Consider the following 18,505-nt stretch of genomic DNA (forward strand, 5'->3'; position numbering starts at 1 on the left):
TAAATAACAATGACCGAATGTGTGATTATACCAACTATCACGTCACATATTCTATTAATTGTTAACAATAATTAACTCGTGATGATCACATCTTAATTAAATAAAAACGAAAGTAACCACATCTTAATTAAACAGAAACGAAAGTGACCATATCTTATGTTTTTTGAAATCAATGACTAAAAGTGGACAAAACAAAAATACAAATGATCCTCCCTATAGTTAACCCAATATTTAAACGACTAATTAAATTGTGATATATGGTACTTAATTACGAGTACGCATACACATTTAATATTTATATTTGTTCAAATTTGAATCTCTAATATGTCACTTCTAGGAATAACAATAAATTTCTTAATCACTAAAATCGTTTGTGTGTTAAATAGACAAGAAATATGGGTGCATGTTTCTTTACTATGAAGGCACATTTTAGTTCAAACCATCCAAGGCAAACAGCTTAGTTTACCCTCTAAATCAACAACACATAAAAAGAAAAAAGAAAAACTAGCCAACCAATTATTCGTACAAAAGGTGAAGGCTAAAAATAATTTAATTTCATTAACCTGAATTGTTGAAATTAATTACTTTCTCCCATCGGACAGTTCATCAATGTAAGTCTCTATATCCTCAGGCTTGTACTTGATGTACTTCTCTGCTTGTCTTCCAGGATCCAAGTAGCCAGAGTATCTTCTGGTAAGCCGGAATCACCACCGACACTATCGACACTCTCAGCTCCGATTGAAGTTGCTTGTCGTACACCACCCACGTGCTCTGTGTCCGGTGTATTTCATCTAACATGGCGTTGAACATCTTGAATTTCTCTTTCAGCACCGGTTTCACTACCTTGCCTCGCACGGTAAGTCCCTGGTTGCTTATACAGCCCAAAAGCTTGATCCACGTCTCTCTGGTAACTCTTGTGGTGGTTTCAAACGTCGGACGATCGATTGCGGCACCAATTGTCACTGATGCAGGGGGATCTGAGACAGATGATGCTGAGCTGTCAGATTGCACGTTGATGGCGCTGAGATACCATGAGTTGGCAGATCAGCGCAAAGGCGGGAATTGATTGTGACATGTTCCTTATTGGGGTCGTTTTGAGTATGTTTCAGTCTTTTGGCCATAACTTTGGCTACAGGTGTCAGAATCGCGCATAAGACCCCAATCCGGAAAGCTCTTTTCGACGCGCACGCTCTCCACATTGAGCTACGCTCCATGTGGCCTTTTTTTCAACCTCAAATTCTGCCGTTTTCCCCTCCGAATCACTAGATTTAGTTATTTTTTACTATTTATGGTAATATTTCGATTGTTAATTAGGAAGTCAATTTAAATCCGATTTAGACCGGATTTTTGGGAGATTGCTTATTTTATTTCGAATTTCAATTTAGAGTGATTTTCGGGATTTTGCTATTTTTGGCAAAATTCGAATAAATACGATTTTTGCTATTTTTGGCAAAATTCGAATAAAGACGATTTTTTTAGCTATAACAGTCCGGCTTGTGGACTGCTTTTGACAGTTATTGATTTTATAATATTTTATTAAACCCTAGAGACTTTTTTTTCTCTGGTTTTTGGGCGAATTTTCTCTTGTGAATCGTCTGTCGGAGCTAGCCTACAGGATAATCACTATTCTGTCTGGCGTCAGTTGGTGTCAGAGCTTCAACATCTTCTTGGGAAATTTCACCAGTTTCAATGGCTGGAGGTCGTGGTCGTGGTCGTCGTGAGCAGGTTCCGAATGAGGAAGCCCAACGCCGTGATCGCAGCGTTCAGGATGTGATGATTGCGGATTTGCAGAGGCAAGTCGCAGAATTAACCCAGCGCCTAGCGGCGCAGGATTTAGAGGATCGTGAGGCCTCTGATCACGATACAAATTCCACTTTCGAAAACCCATATCACAATCGCGCAGGATTCCGGGGCGCAGGATTCCGGGAGCACCGTGGTCGGGAGGAGCGTCATGGAGACCTCGGTTTTCGGGTCGATCTCCCTGAGTTTTCTGGTACATTACAGGCCGAGGGATTCGTGGATTGGATTAATGAAGTGGAGCGTATTTTTGAATATAAGGAAGTCCCCGATCGTGTGAAAGTGAAACTGATCGCCATCAAACTCAAGGGCAGAGCATCTGCGTGGTGGGAACAGTTACGACGTTCACGAGAAAGACAGGGCAAAGCCAAGATCACTGATTGGGAGAAGATGAAAAAGAAGATGAAGGGCCACTTCCTTCCCTTCGGCTACACGCAAACCTTATTTCAGCGACTTCATGCGTTGAGGCAGGGCGCGCGATCAGTCGATGATTACACGGAGGAGTTTTACCAATTGGTCGCCCGGAACGATTTATCTGAGACGGAGGAGCAGATGGTGGCGCGATATTTGGGGGGTTTACGCCAGCCCTTGCAAGATGTCCTCAGCCTTCATTCATTGTGGAGTGTTTCGGAAGCATACCAGCGTGCACTTGCTGTTGAAAAACAGCAAAACAGGAGACCAGTGATCAGGAGCGATCACAACAGTCGACCAGTTCGCCCTCAAGAGTCCCGTCCTGCTCAGCAGCCACCGCAGGGTAATTCTAACCCTACTATTAGATGTTTTCGTTGTGGTGAACAAGGGCATAGGGCGACTGATTGCAGGAAGCCTGCTAGTCAAAAGGGCAAAAATTTGTTGATTGAGGAAAACGTGGAAGACGAGAATGAGGAGATTGGCGAACCCGTGTATGACGATGATGAGACTGATGATGTGCTGTATGGAGATGGTCATGAGACTCTGGTCGTTCGCAAGAGTCTACTTACCCCCAAGGGCGATTCAGGGGACGATTGGTTGAGAACCAATATTTTCCACACGACTTGCACAGTTGCAGATAAAGTCTGCAAAATGATCATTGACAGCGGCAGTTGTGAGAATGTAGTGTCCGAGGAGGTTGTCCAGAAATTGCAGTTGAAGACGGACCGTCATCCTAAGCCATACAAGTTGTCATGGCTAAATAAAGACAGTGAGGTAACAGTTGATAGGCGATGCCTGGTGTCTTTTTCAATTGGTAGAAAATATTTTGATAATGCCTGGTGTGATGTTGTGTCTATGGATGCGTGTCATATATTGTTGGGTCGACCTTGGCAGTATGATCGCAGTGTCATTCATGATGGACGGAAGAATACATATTCCCTTAGCATCAAGGGAAAAAAGATTGTGTTGGCACCCCGGCGGGAAGGACTTACTCCTACCCCAGTAACCCATAATACTAATCTGCTTTCTATGTCCAGGTTTTTAGATGAGATTGAGCATGGCGACGTGGTCTATGCCTTGCTACCTTGCGAGAACAATGCAGTAGACGTGGATACAGATTTACCAGTAGAGGTGCAGCGGTTGCTAGCAGAATTCTCTAACTTGATGCCAGAGGATCTTCCTCCTGGACTACCACCTATGAGGGATATTCAGCATCAAATTGACCTTGTTCCTGGGTCAAGTTTGCCAAATCGACCAGCATATCGCCTCAGTCCCAAGGAGGCCGAAGAGTTGCAGCGACAGGTGGAAGAGTTGTTGGAGAGGGGCTATATCCGAGAGAGTATGAGCCCATGTGCAGTCCCTGCTCTGTTAGTGCCAAAGAAAGATGGTTCTTGGCGTATGTGTGTTGACAGCCGAGCGATCAACAGAATTACAGTGAAGTACCGGTTTCCGATTCCCCGTCTAGATGATATGTTGGATCAGCTATCTGGTTCTAAGATCTTCTCAAAAATTGACCTTAAGAGCGGCTACCACCAAATCAGAATAAGGCCTGGAGATGAGTGGAAGACGGCGTTTAAAACGCCACAAGGGTTGTATGAGTGGATGGTCATGCCTTTTGGGTTATCCAATGCGCCCAGTACATTCATGAGATTTATGCATCAGGTCTTGCGGCCTTTTATGGGGAAATTTGTTGTAGTTTACTTCGATGATATCCTCGTTTATAGTCCGACATGGACTTCACACTTCGATCACCTCCGTGCTGTTTTTGAGATGCTGAAAACGGAGTGCTTGTTTGTCAATCAAAAGAAGTGTTCTTTCTTCACTACTTCTGTGACTTTTCTTGGTTTTGTTGTGTCTACTGATGGTGTTCATGCAGATCAGTCAAAAATAGATGCAGTCTTGGAGTGGCCCAGACCAAGAACATTACATGACATCCGAAGTTTCCATGGCTTGGCGTCTTTTTACCGTCGATTCATTAGAAATTTCAGTACTCTGATCGCCCCTATCACAGAGTGCCTCAAGGGGCGTGATTTCCAGTGGTCTGAGGAGGCAGAGGCCAGTTTTCAACTGGTCAAGCAGAAGATGACCGAGGCTCCAGTTTTGGCACTTCCAGATTTTGACAAAGTGTTCGAGGTAAATTGTGATGCATCTGGCGTTGGCATTGGTGGTGTTCTGAGTCAGGCAGGCAGTCCCTGAAGCATTGGCGTCACTACCTAGTACAGAAGGAGTTTATTCTGTTTACCGATCATGAGGCCTTGAAGTACATCAATGGCCAACACAAGCTGAGTAGACGTCATGCCAAGTGGGTAGCATACTTGCAAGAATTCACTTTTACGCTGAGGCACCAAGCAGGGAGTTTGAACCGCGTCGCAGATGCCCTGAGCCGTCGTACCTTACTTCTCACCACCATGAGTACTAAAGTTGCAGGATTTGAGACGTTCACAGATATGTATGCAGCTGATCCTTCCTTTGGAAGGATATTTCAGGAGGTAACTGAGGGTCACCGTCATGATTTTGTTTTGCATAATGGGTATCTGTTTCGTGGATTACAATTGTGCATTCCAGATTGTTCATTGAGGCAGCAAATTATAAGTGAACTCCATAATGAGGGACACTTTGGCCGAGATAAGACATTGGCCCTTATCTCTTCTGAATTTTATTGGCCCAAGTTGACTAGTGATGTGGCCCATTATGTGGACCGTTGTTATGTGTGCCAGCGATCTAAGGGAGTTCTCACCAATGCGGGATTGTACACTCCCTTACCTGTTCCTGAAGCTCCTTGGTTCGATGTCAGCATGGATTTTGTACTAGGCTTACCCCGCACCCAAAGGGCCTCTGATTCTATCTTTGTTGTGGTTGACAGGTTTTCCAAGATGGCTCATTTTGTAGCTTGCAGAAAGACTATGGATGCTGACCGGATTGCCCATCTCTATTTCAAGGAGATTGTGCGTTTACATGGTGTTCCTCGATCCATCACTTCAGATCGTGATACTAAGTTCATCAGTCATTTCTGGAAGAGCCTGTGGGGGAAACTGGGAACGCAGTTGAATTTCAGTAGCGCCTACCACCCCCAGACGGATGGCCAGACTGAGGTGGTGAACCGAAGTTTGGGAAACCTTTTAAGGTGTTTGGCAGGAACGAAGCCGAAGCAGTGGGATTTGGCATTGCCTCAGGCAGAATTTGCCTACAACAGATCAAAAAACAGAACCACAGGTTTAAGCCCATTTGAGATTGTCTATGGTCAGAACCCATCCGGGGTGTTGGACTTAGCCCCTATTCCACGTATAGGACGTTTCAGTCCTAAAGCAGATGAGATGGCAAAGTATCTTCGGGGTATCCATGAGCAGGTGAAACAGACCATTCATGAGAGCAATACCAAGTACAAGACTCGGGTCGACAATCATCGTCGTCAGGTACTTTTTGATGTTGGTGATTTTGTTTGGGCTGTATTAACTCGTGATCGTTTTCCTGTTGGTGAGTATAATAAGCTTAAGGATCGGAAGATTGGACCTTGTGAGGTCGTGCAGAAGATCAATGATAATGCTTACAGGTTGCGACTTCCCAGTCACTTGAAGACTTCTGATGTCTTTAATGTGAAGCACCTGAGTCATTGTTTTGTGGATCCTGATGACACTACTCTGAACTCGAGGACGAGTTCTTTCCAACCCGGGGCGACTGATGCAGGGGGATCTGAGACAGATGATGCTGAGCTGTCAGATTGCACGTTGATGGCGCTGAGATACCATGAGTTGGCAGATCAGCGCAAAGGCGGGAATTGATTGTGACATGTTCCTTATTGGGGTCGTTTTGAGTATGTTTCAGTCTTTTGGCCATAACTTTGGCTACAGGTGTCAGAATCGCGCATAAGACCCCAATCCGGAAAGCTCTTTTCGACGCGCACGCTCTCCACATTGAGCTACGCTCCATGTGGCCTTTTTTTCAACCTCAAATTCTGCCGTTTTCCCCTCCGAATCACTAGATTTAGTTATTTTTTACTATTTATGGTAATATTTCGATTGTTAATTAGGAAGTCAATTTAAATCCGATTTAGACCGGATTTTTGGGAGATTGCTTATTTTATTTCGAATTTCAATTTAGAGTGATTTTCGGGATTTTGCTATTTTTGGCAAAATTCGAATAAATACGATTTTTGCTATTTTTGGCAAAATTCGAATAAAGACGATTTTTTTAGCTATAACAGTCCGGCTTGTGGACTGCTTTTGACAGTTATTGATTTTATAATATTTTATTAAACCCTAGAGACTTTTTTTTCTCTGGTTTTTGGGCGAATTTTCTCTTGTGAATCGTCTGTCGGAGCTAGCCTACAGGATAATCACTATTCTGTCTGGCGTCAGTCACCCACGACTTCATAGAGCTCGGGCGTTCCTTTGATCTTCTGCATCGTGTAACATCCACTGTTTATCATGAAAACGCTTTTCAATGAAACATCAATGTAGAGATTCGACTTTGCGTCGATTGACTGATCCAACAAATCCATGATTCTCATCAACTGTTCTTGGAACGGTGACCGGTCTTCTCCCGCGTCGTTTTTCTTGTACTTTCCGATCAATCGGCTCTTTCAAACTTGGAGTGGTCTTTAAAAACTTGCTCTATGGTATCTTTACACTCACATGCATACTTGAGATAATTCATAATGTAGCGTGTCAAAGGGTGAACCGCCCCACGGGGGACTGGTGTTTTCCCTGTATTGGACTTGATCGAATTCTCGAGATCGCAAAAAATTCAAACCGCGGCCTTGCCGTTCCTACAACGGCATGACGTGATTTCGGTCTTGAGCTCTTTGGCTCATGCCCTAGTCAGCACACTATCGACGGGGGAAAGATTATCTCGCAAGGCCTCGTACATGTCGAAAACTTGAACAATTTCTCGGGTGTAAGCTTGCAAAAAGCAGCTGCTTCCGGAAAACTGAGGAATTGAAGGAACAAGCAACGTGCAAGGTCGGTGATGATGCTATCGGATAAAAACGGATAGTCGGAGAATATGATCTGAACGAGCTTACGCTCGGTGGGAAAGTGCACATCGGCACATTGTTGAACATCATGATCCATGGAGGAATGTCCCTTTCCAATGATTCCCATGGCTTCTTTTGAGCCTCATCTATACTAATTTTCTCGTAACAAAGATTCTTCAATGTCTCCCCAAGAACATTCCTCCTTGTGACCGTGTAAACCTCACAGCACTCCAATTCATGTCCTCCTGTGTGAGAATGCTGTCATGGAGGAGATGACCGAATGAAGCTTTTTATTAATAGTCAACAAATACTCTGCATTACACCAGCTTATATAATAGCTGTGCCTTCAAGTTTACTCTACCTCTATAACAGATTCAAAACAGACTCCAACATTCATAACAAACTTTAACAGCTCACTCACACACACAATGCTCATATTAGGAGCATATGCACACATTGCATATTCTAGAATACAATCGTGTATTGTAGATACTCTAATATCCTGTGATCAACTCGAAGACTATTTTATTAATGTTGGCCAGAGCTTCCTCGGAATATTCCTCGAATTCGGGTTCCTCAACAGCAGGCTTGTTGTCTTCACCAGGTTCAGTGGATTGATCTGCATCTTCTTTTTCATCCTCTTCTGCAACTTCTTGTACAGCCTCTTGTTTCTGATCGGTCTCTTCATTGCGTTCCTCTTCGAGGAGAAATCTGAATTCGCCTTCGAGATAACACATTGCTCGGTTTAGAATCGTGCTGGTGCGGTTGATTAGAGGGCCTTGTTTCGAATCTGGTTTGATGTGTGCTGATAAATCTTTATACAACTTCGTCATCTGCCCAACAGCTTTGAAGAACAATGGATCATCATCGGGAATTAGATAACCTTTCACTCTTGTGTCGCATGATTCAAGCATGGATAGTTTCTCTTCAAAAATATCCAAATATTTTTCCATGAACTCCGGAATTTCTAAACCTGCATCTTGAACCTCCGCCTCTTCCTCTTCCTTCTTCTCCGCCACGTTATTCTCATTCTCCTTCTCTGCTTCCACCTCGGCCACCTTCTCCTCAGCCTCCTCATTTTCCTCTACATTGTTCTTGGCCTCGTCCTCCGCCTCCGCCGCCGCCTCCTTCTTAATGATGGAGGAGAAATTTGACAAGAACTGTTCAATATCTTCAAAGGTATTTTCCAGGGTATATGGTGGAGGAACAGTTTAAGTTCCACTCCATTTTCCATCTCTTCATGTTTTTCTCCGGTTTCAGTTTCATTTTCCTCTAGTTTCTCCGTTTGGTCATCTACGGGCGCTGTCGTCTCTCCGTTCTCTTCCTTTGTTGAATCAAGGAGAAGAAAACATTGAACGACGTTGTAGGAGAAGGTAACAAAATGGAGATACTAAGGTTTGGACAAAACTATGGCTGCATTGTCTGATTCTTTCTTGAGAAACAAAAATCACGTTCTTTTTTTTTTTCCTTTTCTTTTCTTTTTGTTATTTTAATTTCTATGACATGAAAATGGAAATTGAAATGGTCGTGGTGGTGGAGAAATGAAGGGACGGGAAATATGATAGGGAAGGAATTGTTTGGTGTTTCATCTGTTTACTTTAGGAGGATTGACTAGAGATAGGCATGGTTCAGGTTCAGGTCAGGTTTCTGTTAACGAACCCGACCCAAATATTTTGCATCATTCACCCGATTCGATTCGACCCAAAAATTATACATCCTCCACCCGATATGAATTCAACTTAATTTTTTAAGATAAAATTCAAATCTGACATGAAATAATATATTTATTAAAAATATTTTTTTTATTTAACAAAAATAGGATTTAATTGAAAAATAATTTAAATAAAATATTAAAATCATTTTTATTTTGTGATTTAAATTCTCTAAATAATTTTAATATAATTTTGTTTTTAATATAATTTATATATTATTATTTTAAAATAATTATAAAAAATAACTTAAATAAAAATATTAAACTCATTTTTATGTTTAAATTTTATATTAAATATAATTTTATATATATATATAATAAAATTTACTTATTAGATTTATTTTAATAATTATATATATACTTACACACGTGTAAAATAACCTTAAACACAATATATCAAAAGTTGTGCAACTAAGAACCAAATAAATAATTTGGTCTAGTGGCAAAGGCTTGACTAGGGACTCCTTAAGGTCCTTGGTTTGAATCCTCCCAATCTTCGTTATAAAATTAATATGTTTTCCCTTCAGTTGTGACGTGACACAATTTGATTGGTAGGAGAAAATTATTTAATTAAAATATTAAAATTATTTAAATTCAGTCTCCAATCGTATAGTATGATATCTTCAAAGTGAAAGATTAAATTTATTTAATTGAATTAAAATATGTGAATATTAAGCACCAAATTATACTAATTTTAAATATTAAAATTATTTTAAATAATGACTAGATTAATATGTTTTCCCTTCACATAGGTGGTGACATGTGTCACAACTTGATTGGTGGGAAAACTTGTTTAATTAAAATATTAAAATTATTTAAATTCAGGCTTCAATTATATAGTGGTACATGATACCTTCATAGTGAAGGATTAAATTTATTTAATTGAAATAAAATAGTGACTAAATTGATAGAATATGTGAATATTAAGGACCAAATATAGAATTATGTCAATTTTATTAACTGTCACATCATTACCTCTGATAAAAAATTAACGACTAGTAGTTTGATTGAACTATTTAAATAGTTGTGTGGTCTGATTGACCGAATCAAAACATTATTGGTCAAAATGAAAAGGGACCACCTGTGTAGTTTACCCAAAAAAACATTGATGTAAGCACTCGAGAATAGCTATGAATGACGTTATGTATATCTCAGTTTACATAGTAACCCCATTCATTTGTTCGAATAACATTTGTCTCAAAAACACTGATTTATGAATTAAAAAACGGTTTCTGTTTTGTTGATTGAGTATTAGTTGGAATCTTTTCAAGGTTATGGGTTGGAATAGTTTTTTTAAAGTAATTTAAGGTGATTATATGATAATATTTGTTTGAAATATTTTTAATTATTTGAAAATAAACGCTCAAATATTCTCACATATAAAGTGTTCGAGTCCAGACTCTTTAAGAATAACAATCATCTCTTAACTAGTTAACAATTTAAATATTTCAATCAAACCACTGACAGTTAACTTTTAACGGAGGAGTTGACATAACAGTTAAAAAACTTGTTATAATTACATATTTAATCATTATTACTTACATATTCTATCTATTTGATCTTAATTTTAATAAAATAAAATAAAATTGATCCTCCACGGCACCTTGAATCATTAGTGTCAAATAACACGACATGTATCACCTAGTGATTAGTTGAATAAATTTAGGGTAAAGTATAGTAATGGTCACTGAACATTTTTTAAGCTTGCATTTAGGTCCTCCAACTTTTAAAACTTGCAATACAGTCCCCTAATATTTATTCCGTTTGCAATATGGTCCCCCAACTTAAACCACCGTTAGAAATTAGGGTAAATTATATAAAAGGTTATTGAACTTTTTAGACACTTGAATTTAGGTCCCCCAACTTTTAAAACTTGCAAAACAGTCATCAATTTCATTCTAAACCCCAATTTCCAAAGTAATTCAATTTCATTCTAAACCCTAAATTCCAAAATAATTCAATTAAATTCAATTATGTCAGATTTATTATTATTTAATTTCATCTTATTTCATGTGATACGTATTTTTTATATAAATATATTAGTATAATTCTTATCTGTTGAAGAAATTTTTTAATTAAAAAAAGTAGTTAGGATATAGAAGAGGTTGAAAATAATTCGAATTTTAAATTTATAAAATGTTATTTTGACGTATAAATAAAAGTGTAAACTACTAGGTTGACAACTTAACTATCTAGCCCTTTTTACTTTTGTCATCGATCTTTTAAATTTATCAATCATACAACATAATTATTTAACTGTTTCAACTAAGCCACTAGTCGTTACCAATTGATACAAATGATGAAGTGGCAGTTAAAAGGAATTGACATTATTATGTTGGTAATGCTCAATCCCACATAGTGTTGGAAACACTATTAGGAATGGTATTTAAGGCTTGACATTCCACTTCCTTGTTGAGTGATAGAGAACAAGGGGGGCTCTCGCGCACCGCCGCCGCCGTCCGTCCGTCTCGTCTCGGCTCGGCACGGCACGGCACGGCTCGGCTCGGCTCGGCTCGGCTCGGCTCGGCTCGGCTCGGCTCGGCTCGGCTCGGCTCGGCTCGTGGTCGTGGTCGTGGTCGTGGTCGTGGTCGTGGTCGAGGTCGAGGTCGTGGTCGTGGTCGTGGTCGTGGTCGTGGTCGTGGTCGTGGTCGTGGTCGTGGTCGTGGTAATACGTGTCTTCGACACGTCCGCGCGGATACTATCTTTTTAGAGAAAATTCTTGAGGAATTTCTCTTTGAAAGAAACAAATGGAAAATGTGAAAGATATCAACTGATATTTATAGGCTGTTGAGGACTGTTTGAATTTCAAATAATAACAGCTGAATTATTTTTTATCAGAAATTAAACAGTTTATTCCTAAATTAAATCAGAAACGTTAAGATGTACCTGGACTGATTTACAGCTTTGTACAGAGGAGACAAGCTGTTAATATCAGGAGTTACAGGAGTTATTTGATTTAATTCCAGGGGTTACATGATATAATTTCGAGAGTTATAACAGCTGAATAATGATACAATGAACCTGGACTATTTCTGAGTCAGGTTCATCTAGATGTTTCAGCTGTTACAAATAAGAGGTTTAATCCTGAAATTTCATGGACGATTTTAACCCTATTTCTAGCCTATAAATAGAGAGCTATATTCAACTTCTCAACTCACTCAAAAACATTCACAATTCACTTACAAAGTGTTTTCTAAAGTTCTCTCTATGAGTTCTCTCTTAGTGCTTTCCGATCAGAAGTGCAATACCACCAGCAGTCCACTCCAGTTTCAGGTGTACGAAATTCGGAGCGACCGTGTTAACCTTGGGGGACGGTCCGCCTACTGCAGCGATTACACACATCGAGGCGAATTCGTTTCTAAGGCAGTGGTTCTTACCACGACACGGTTTACGAATCTGTTCTTCTTAATTACTGTTTATATTTTCAGTCAGTGCTAACGGTGTAGTTTTGCAGTTCATATATCCAACAATTTAGAAACGAATTTTCATAAACTGCAATCATGTCGACACCTTTGAGCAAACTCATTCCCGATCTTTCCAAGCTCGATGCACTTGATGGAAAGAACTATAGAAGGTGGTCCCAAAGAATTCTGATATTCTTCGAGCAACTTGATCTTGATTACGTGTTGCTCAAACCACCACCTACCATGCCGCCAACCCTAGCTGTCGGTAATGATGCGGATGCGATCCTCAATGATGATACCTTAGCAACTGCCGCCGCCGCTCTCGCTACCTACGAGAAATTCGAGAAGGATAACAAGACGGTACGAGGACATCTGCTCAGCCACATGTCAAATAAACTATTTGATATGTTCCTTAGAGAAAAGAGTGCCAAAGCAATATGGGACACTCTCGACAAGAAGTATGGTGCGGATGATGCGGGGATCAAGAAGTACGTTGTCGGCGAATGGCTCAAATTCCAGATGACAGACGACAAGCCAATAATGGATCAAGTCCATGACTATGAGAACTTAGTCGCTGACATCATCGCTGAAGGGATGCAAATGTGTGAGGTGCTGCAAGCCAATGTACTCATTGAGAAGCTGCCCAAGTCCTGGTCCGATTACCGCAACTCTCTTAAGCATAAGAAGCTTGAAGAACTTGTGGGCCATATGAAGATTGAAGAAGCCAACCGTTTAAAAGATAAGCTTACTAATTCTATGAGTTATTTATCTTTTAGAGCTAACTTGGTTGAGTCCAAATTTAAGAAGATCATGAAACGTGGGAATCAAGACAAAAAGACGAAACCACAGAAGGCTACCAACTTCAAGAAGTCAGGAAAGGCCAAACCGGAAGGAAAGACGTTCAAGTGTTATGTCTGCGGTTTACCTGGCCACAAGGCTTACCAATGCCAACACCGCTCAGACCGCCAGAATGACAACAAGCCACAGATGCACGTTGTAGAAGAAGATGATGAGATCATTGCTGCGGTGGTCTCAGAAGTTAATCTGGTGGAGAACAGTTCAGAATGGGTAGTTAACACTGGCGCTTCGAAGCATTTCTGCGCAAGGAAGGAGTTTTTCACCGAGTTCGAGGATGGAAACACTGGTGAACGTGTGTACATGGGGAACTCTAGCAGCTCTGAAGTGCTAGGCAAAGGCAAGGTTTTACTCAAGCTGACTTCTGGTAAAACTCTGGCTTTAAATAATGTTCTGTATGTACCTGCCTTGCGTAGAAATTTGATAAGTGGTGGGCTTCTGAATAAGGCAGGCATTAAGTTAGTTTTTGAGGCAGATAAACTTGTACTTTCCTGAAATGGTGATTATGTGGGGAAAGGGTTTTTAAGCAATGGTTTATTTGTCATAGAAACTCAATTTAATGAAAATAAAGCTACCACTTCTGCTTATATTGTTGAATCCATTGATATGTGGCATGCTAGATTAGGACACGTGAATATTCATGCTTTAAAGAAATTAATGAATATGAATGTTCTGCCTAAACTAGACACAACTAGCTTTAACAAATGTGAGATTTGTGTAGAAGCTAAGCATACTAGACCTCACTTTAAGACTGTTTCTAATAGAAAGACTGAACTGTTAGAACTCATTCATACTGATCTAGCAGATTTTAGAAACACTGAAAGTAAAGGAGGAAAACACTACTACATAACTTTTGTAAATGATTATTCAAGATATACAAAAGTTTATCTCCTAAGAACTAAAGATGAAGCTGAAAACTTCTTTCTTATTTATAAGGCAGAAGTTGAAAATCAGTTAGATAGGAGAATCAAACGAGTTAGATCTGATAGAGGTGGTGAATATGGATCTAATTTCTTAAAAGATATTTGTGAAAAGAATGGCATAATTCATGAAACATCAGCCCCCTATTTTCCTCAACAGAATGGTATAGCCGAAAGGAAAAATAGAACTTTAAAAGAGATGATGAATTCTTTACTAATAAGTTCCGGGTTATCTGATAACATGTGGGGGGAGGCCATTCTATCGGCAACTCATATCTTGAACCGAGTTCCTCATAAGAAATTAGATTCTACCCCATATGAATTGTGGAAATGATACACTCCTAATTTACAATACCTGAAAGTGTGGGGGTGTCTGGCTAAAGTGGGCTTGCCAGACTTTAAGAAGTCAACCATCGGACCTAAAACCGTTAATGCAGTGTTTATAGGGTATGCTACGAATAGTGTTGCATACAGATTCATGCTTTTACAAGATTATTCTATTTGTGAATCAAGAGATGCTGTTTTCTTTGAAAATACTTTTCCTTTAAAGGAACCGAGAATAAATATTGAAACACAAATAGAATATATTCCATCAACTTCTTCTAGTAAACCTGCTAGGTCTTCTGAACAAATTGATTTTGAGCCTAGAAGAAGTAAAAGGCAAAGAGTTGAAACCTCTTTTGGACCAGACTTTATTACTTCCTTTATTTCTGAGATAAATGATTTAGACTTCATTTCAGATCCTATAGCTCAAATTTTTCTATTAGATGAGGATCCTAAAACTTTTGAAGAAGCTATAAGATCTATCGATGCTAGTTTTTGGAAAAGTGCTGTTAATGATGAACTAGAATCGATAATGTCTAATCATACTTGGGAATTAGTTGACTTGCCTAAGGGATTCAAACCAATCTCCAACAAATGGGTCTTCCGGAAGAAACTAAGGCCAGATGGTTCGATTCAGCGGTACAAGGCAAGGTTAGTCGTCAAAGGGTTCACTCAAAGGTTTGGTTTAGACTACTTTGATACATACTCTCCCGTTACAAAAATCTCAACGATTCGTGCATTATTTGCACTAGCCTCTATTCATAAGTTGCAGGTACATCAAATGGATGTTAAGACCGCTTTCTTGAATGGGGATCTAGATGAGGAGATTTACATGGAGCAGCCACTAGGTTTTGAGGCACCTGGTATGGAAGGCAAAGTTTGTAGACTCAAAAAGTCACTCTATGGACTTAAGCAGGCTCCTAAACAGTGGTATGAGAAATTTCATAAAACTATTCTTAGTTTTGGTTTTGTTGTGAATGGTTCGGATGCTTGTGTGTATTCGAAGATGTTTGAAACTGAATGTGTTATCATAAGTCTTTATGTTGACGACATGTTGATTTTCAGTTCTAACATTGAGTCCATTAACAAAGTTAAAAATTTCTTGTCCACTAAGTTTGAGATGACAGATTTGGGAAAAGTAGATGTAATCTTAGGAGTCAAAGTTACCAAAATTGAGAAGGGATTTTCTTTATGTCAAGCACATTATATAGAGAAAGTGCTAAAGAAATTTGACAGTTTTGATGTCGTCCCTGTTCGAACTCCTTATGACCCTAGCATACATCTAGTTAAGAATAAAGGAAGTAGTGTTTCCCAAACTGAATATGCTAAATTAATCGGAAGTTTAATGTTCTTAATGAACTATACTCGGCCTGATATTGCTTATGCTGTGAGTAGACTAAGTAGATATACTCATAATCCGAGTGGTGAGCACTGGATTGCGCTTAAACGCTTACTGAAGTATCTTAAGGGTACTGTGAATTGGAAACTTGAGTTTGTTGGCTTTCCTACGGTATTGGAAGGATATTGTGATGCCAACTGGGTTTTTGATAATGATGAGGTAAGCTCTACGAGCGGGTATGTTTTTACTTTGGGTGGAGCAGCGATCTCGTGGAAATCATCAAAGCAGACTTGTATTGCTCGTTCTACCATGGAGTCAGAGTTTATAGCTCTTGACCTAGCTGGGCAAGAAGCCGAGTGGCTCAGAAGCTTGTTAGCAGATATTCCGTTGTGGGGAAGACCGACTCCTCCAGTTTCATTGTTGTGTGATTCACAAGCTGCAATATGTGTGGCTAAGAACACAATGGTAAGAAAAGACACATTCGCATAAGACATGAATCAGTTAGACACTTGATAAAGAATGGAGTGCTCTCTTTAGAGTATGTGAATTCGGAAAGGAACCTAGCAGATCCACTTACCAAAGGGTTAAGTCGGAAGCTGGTCCTAGATTCGTCGAGGGGGATGGGTCTAAAGCCCATTGGTTGAGGAATTCATGGTGGATACCCAACTTAGTTATCTAAGTTCCATGTGGTCAAACGAAACCATGGAAAGACTCATAGTGCACATTCCTACTGCCTATCCCTATGATGAATAATGTGCATGCCCAGTATGAGCTTAATTGCTCTTAATAAATTCATAGCCCAGGCTTTGGGTGGTCTTAGTGAGAAAGACTTGATGAATTTACCGATTTTGGCTGAATATCTATTCTTAATAAGTTCATAACCCAGAGTGAGTGGGTAGGAAATGATGAACTTACTGACAGAAAGGTTGAGTTTGTTAAACTCTTAATAAATTTAAATCCAAGTATTTGGATGGTTCTAGTGAGAAGGACTTATTGAATTTACCGATAAATGAGGTTGAATATTTATTCTTAATGACTTCTTAGTCCAGAGTTTGGGTGGTTCATTTATAATGAACTTGAAAAAAGTCACCAAACCCTTTGTGAGGTTGAGCTATTACAAAAGCTCTTAATTATTTCATATTCCTTTTTAAAGGGTGGTTTATGTTGAGATAAACTTGATGAAATAACCTATGTAAGTGAGAAGGGTTAGCCGCCTTCTATGAAAAATGTTGGGCTATTTTTCTAGCACACTTACTAGAATCCTGAGGTAAGATGGCCAAATATATACTTTTGTATATATATATCTTACACATCGAGGACTCAGGTGGATGAAGGGGTTAGTTGTGTGTTATGAGTTTACCCTGATCTTAGAAAGTTCCAGACTAGTTTCACTTATCTAAGAGAAGGATTGCTCATCATCACTATGTACTAGTTCCAGATATGTTCACTAGTGCTTAAGCAACTAATCTCGCTATTACTCTTCTGGAAAACTTGTTTTCGAGTTTTAGAAGATTTCTTTCGCATTAGTGGGGGAATGTTGGTAATGCTCAATCCTACATAGTGTTGGAAACACTATTGGGAATGGTATTTAAGGCTTGACATTCCACTTCCTTGTTGAGTGATAGAGAACAAGGGGGGTTCTCGCGCACCGCCGTCGCCGTCCGTCCGTCTCGTCTCGGCTCGGCACGGCACGGCTCGGCTCGGCTCGGCTCGGCTCGTGGTCGTGGTCGAGGTCGAGGTCGAGGTCGAGGTCGTGGTCGTGGTCGTGGTCGTGGTAATACGTGTCTTCGACACGTCCGCGCGGATACTATCTTTTTAGAGAAAATTCTTGAGGAATTTCTCTTTGAAAGAAACAAATGGAAAATGTGAAAGATATCAACTGATATTTATAGGCTGCTGAGGACTGTTTGAATTTCAAATAATAACAGCTGAATTATTTTTTATCAGAAATTAAACAGTTTATTCCTAAATTAAATCAGAAACGTTAAGATGTACCTGGACTGATTTACAGCTTTGTACAGAGGAGACAAGCTGTTAATATCAGGAGTTACAGGAGTTATTTGATTTAATTCCAGGGGTTACATGATATAATTTCGGGAGTTATAACAGCTGAATAATGATACAATGAACCTGGACTATTTCTGAGTCAGGTTCATCTAGACGTTTCAGCTGTTACAAATAAGAGGTTTAATCCTGAAATTTTATGGACGATTTTAACCCTATTTCTAGCCTATAAATAGATAGCTATATTCAGCTTCTCAACTCACTCAAAAACATTCACAATTCACTTACAAAGTGTTTTCTAAAGTTCTCTCTATGAGTTCTCTCTGAGTGCTTTCCGATCAGAAGTGCAATACCACCAGCAGTCCACTCCGGTTTCGGGTGTACGAAATTCGGAGCGACCGTGTTAACCTCGGGGGACGGTCCGCCTACTGCAGCGATTACACACATCGAGGCGAATTCGTTTCTAAGGCAGTGGTTCTTACCACGACACGGTTTACGAATCTGTTCTTCTTAATTACTGTTTATATTTTCAGTCAGTGCTAACGGTGTAGTTTTGCAGTTCATATATCCAACATATTATACATTCAGTCTTTATTATTTATATAATCAATTTGGTCCTAAATTAAATAGAATTTAATAAATTAATCATTTAATTAGGATCTGACATGTGTTAGCACATGATCATGACACGTGTCATTGGTAACACATGTCACCACCTAATTATTTATATATGCTATCAATTTGGTCATAAATTAAATAAAATTTAAT

The 18,505-nt window shown here is 39.6% G+C and overlaps 1 pseudogene; it reads right to left on the minus strand.

The window, feature by feature from the left end:
- Positions 1-507: 507 nt before the first annotated feature.
- On the minus strand, positions 508-10,311 carry LOC120137770 (annotated as a pseudogene).
- Between the last annotated feature and the right edge of the window lie 8,194 nt (positions 10,312-18,505).

This window comes from Hibiscus syriacus, unplaced genomic scaffold (genome assembly GCF_006381635.1).
Source record: "Hibiscus syriacus cultivar Baekdansim isolate YM2019G1 unplaced genomic scaffold, ASM638163v2 tig00110676_pilon, whole genome shotgun sequence".
Classification (NCBI taxonomy): Eukaryota; Viridiplantae; Streptophyta; class Magnoliopsida; order Malvales; family Malvaceae; genus Hibiscus; species Hibiscus syriacus.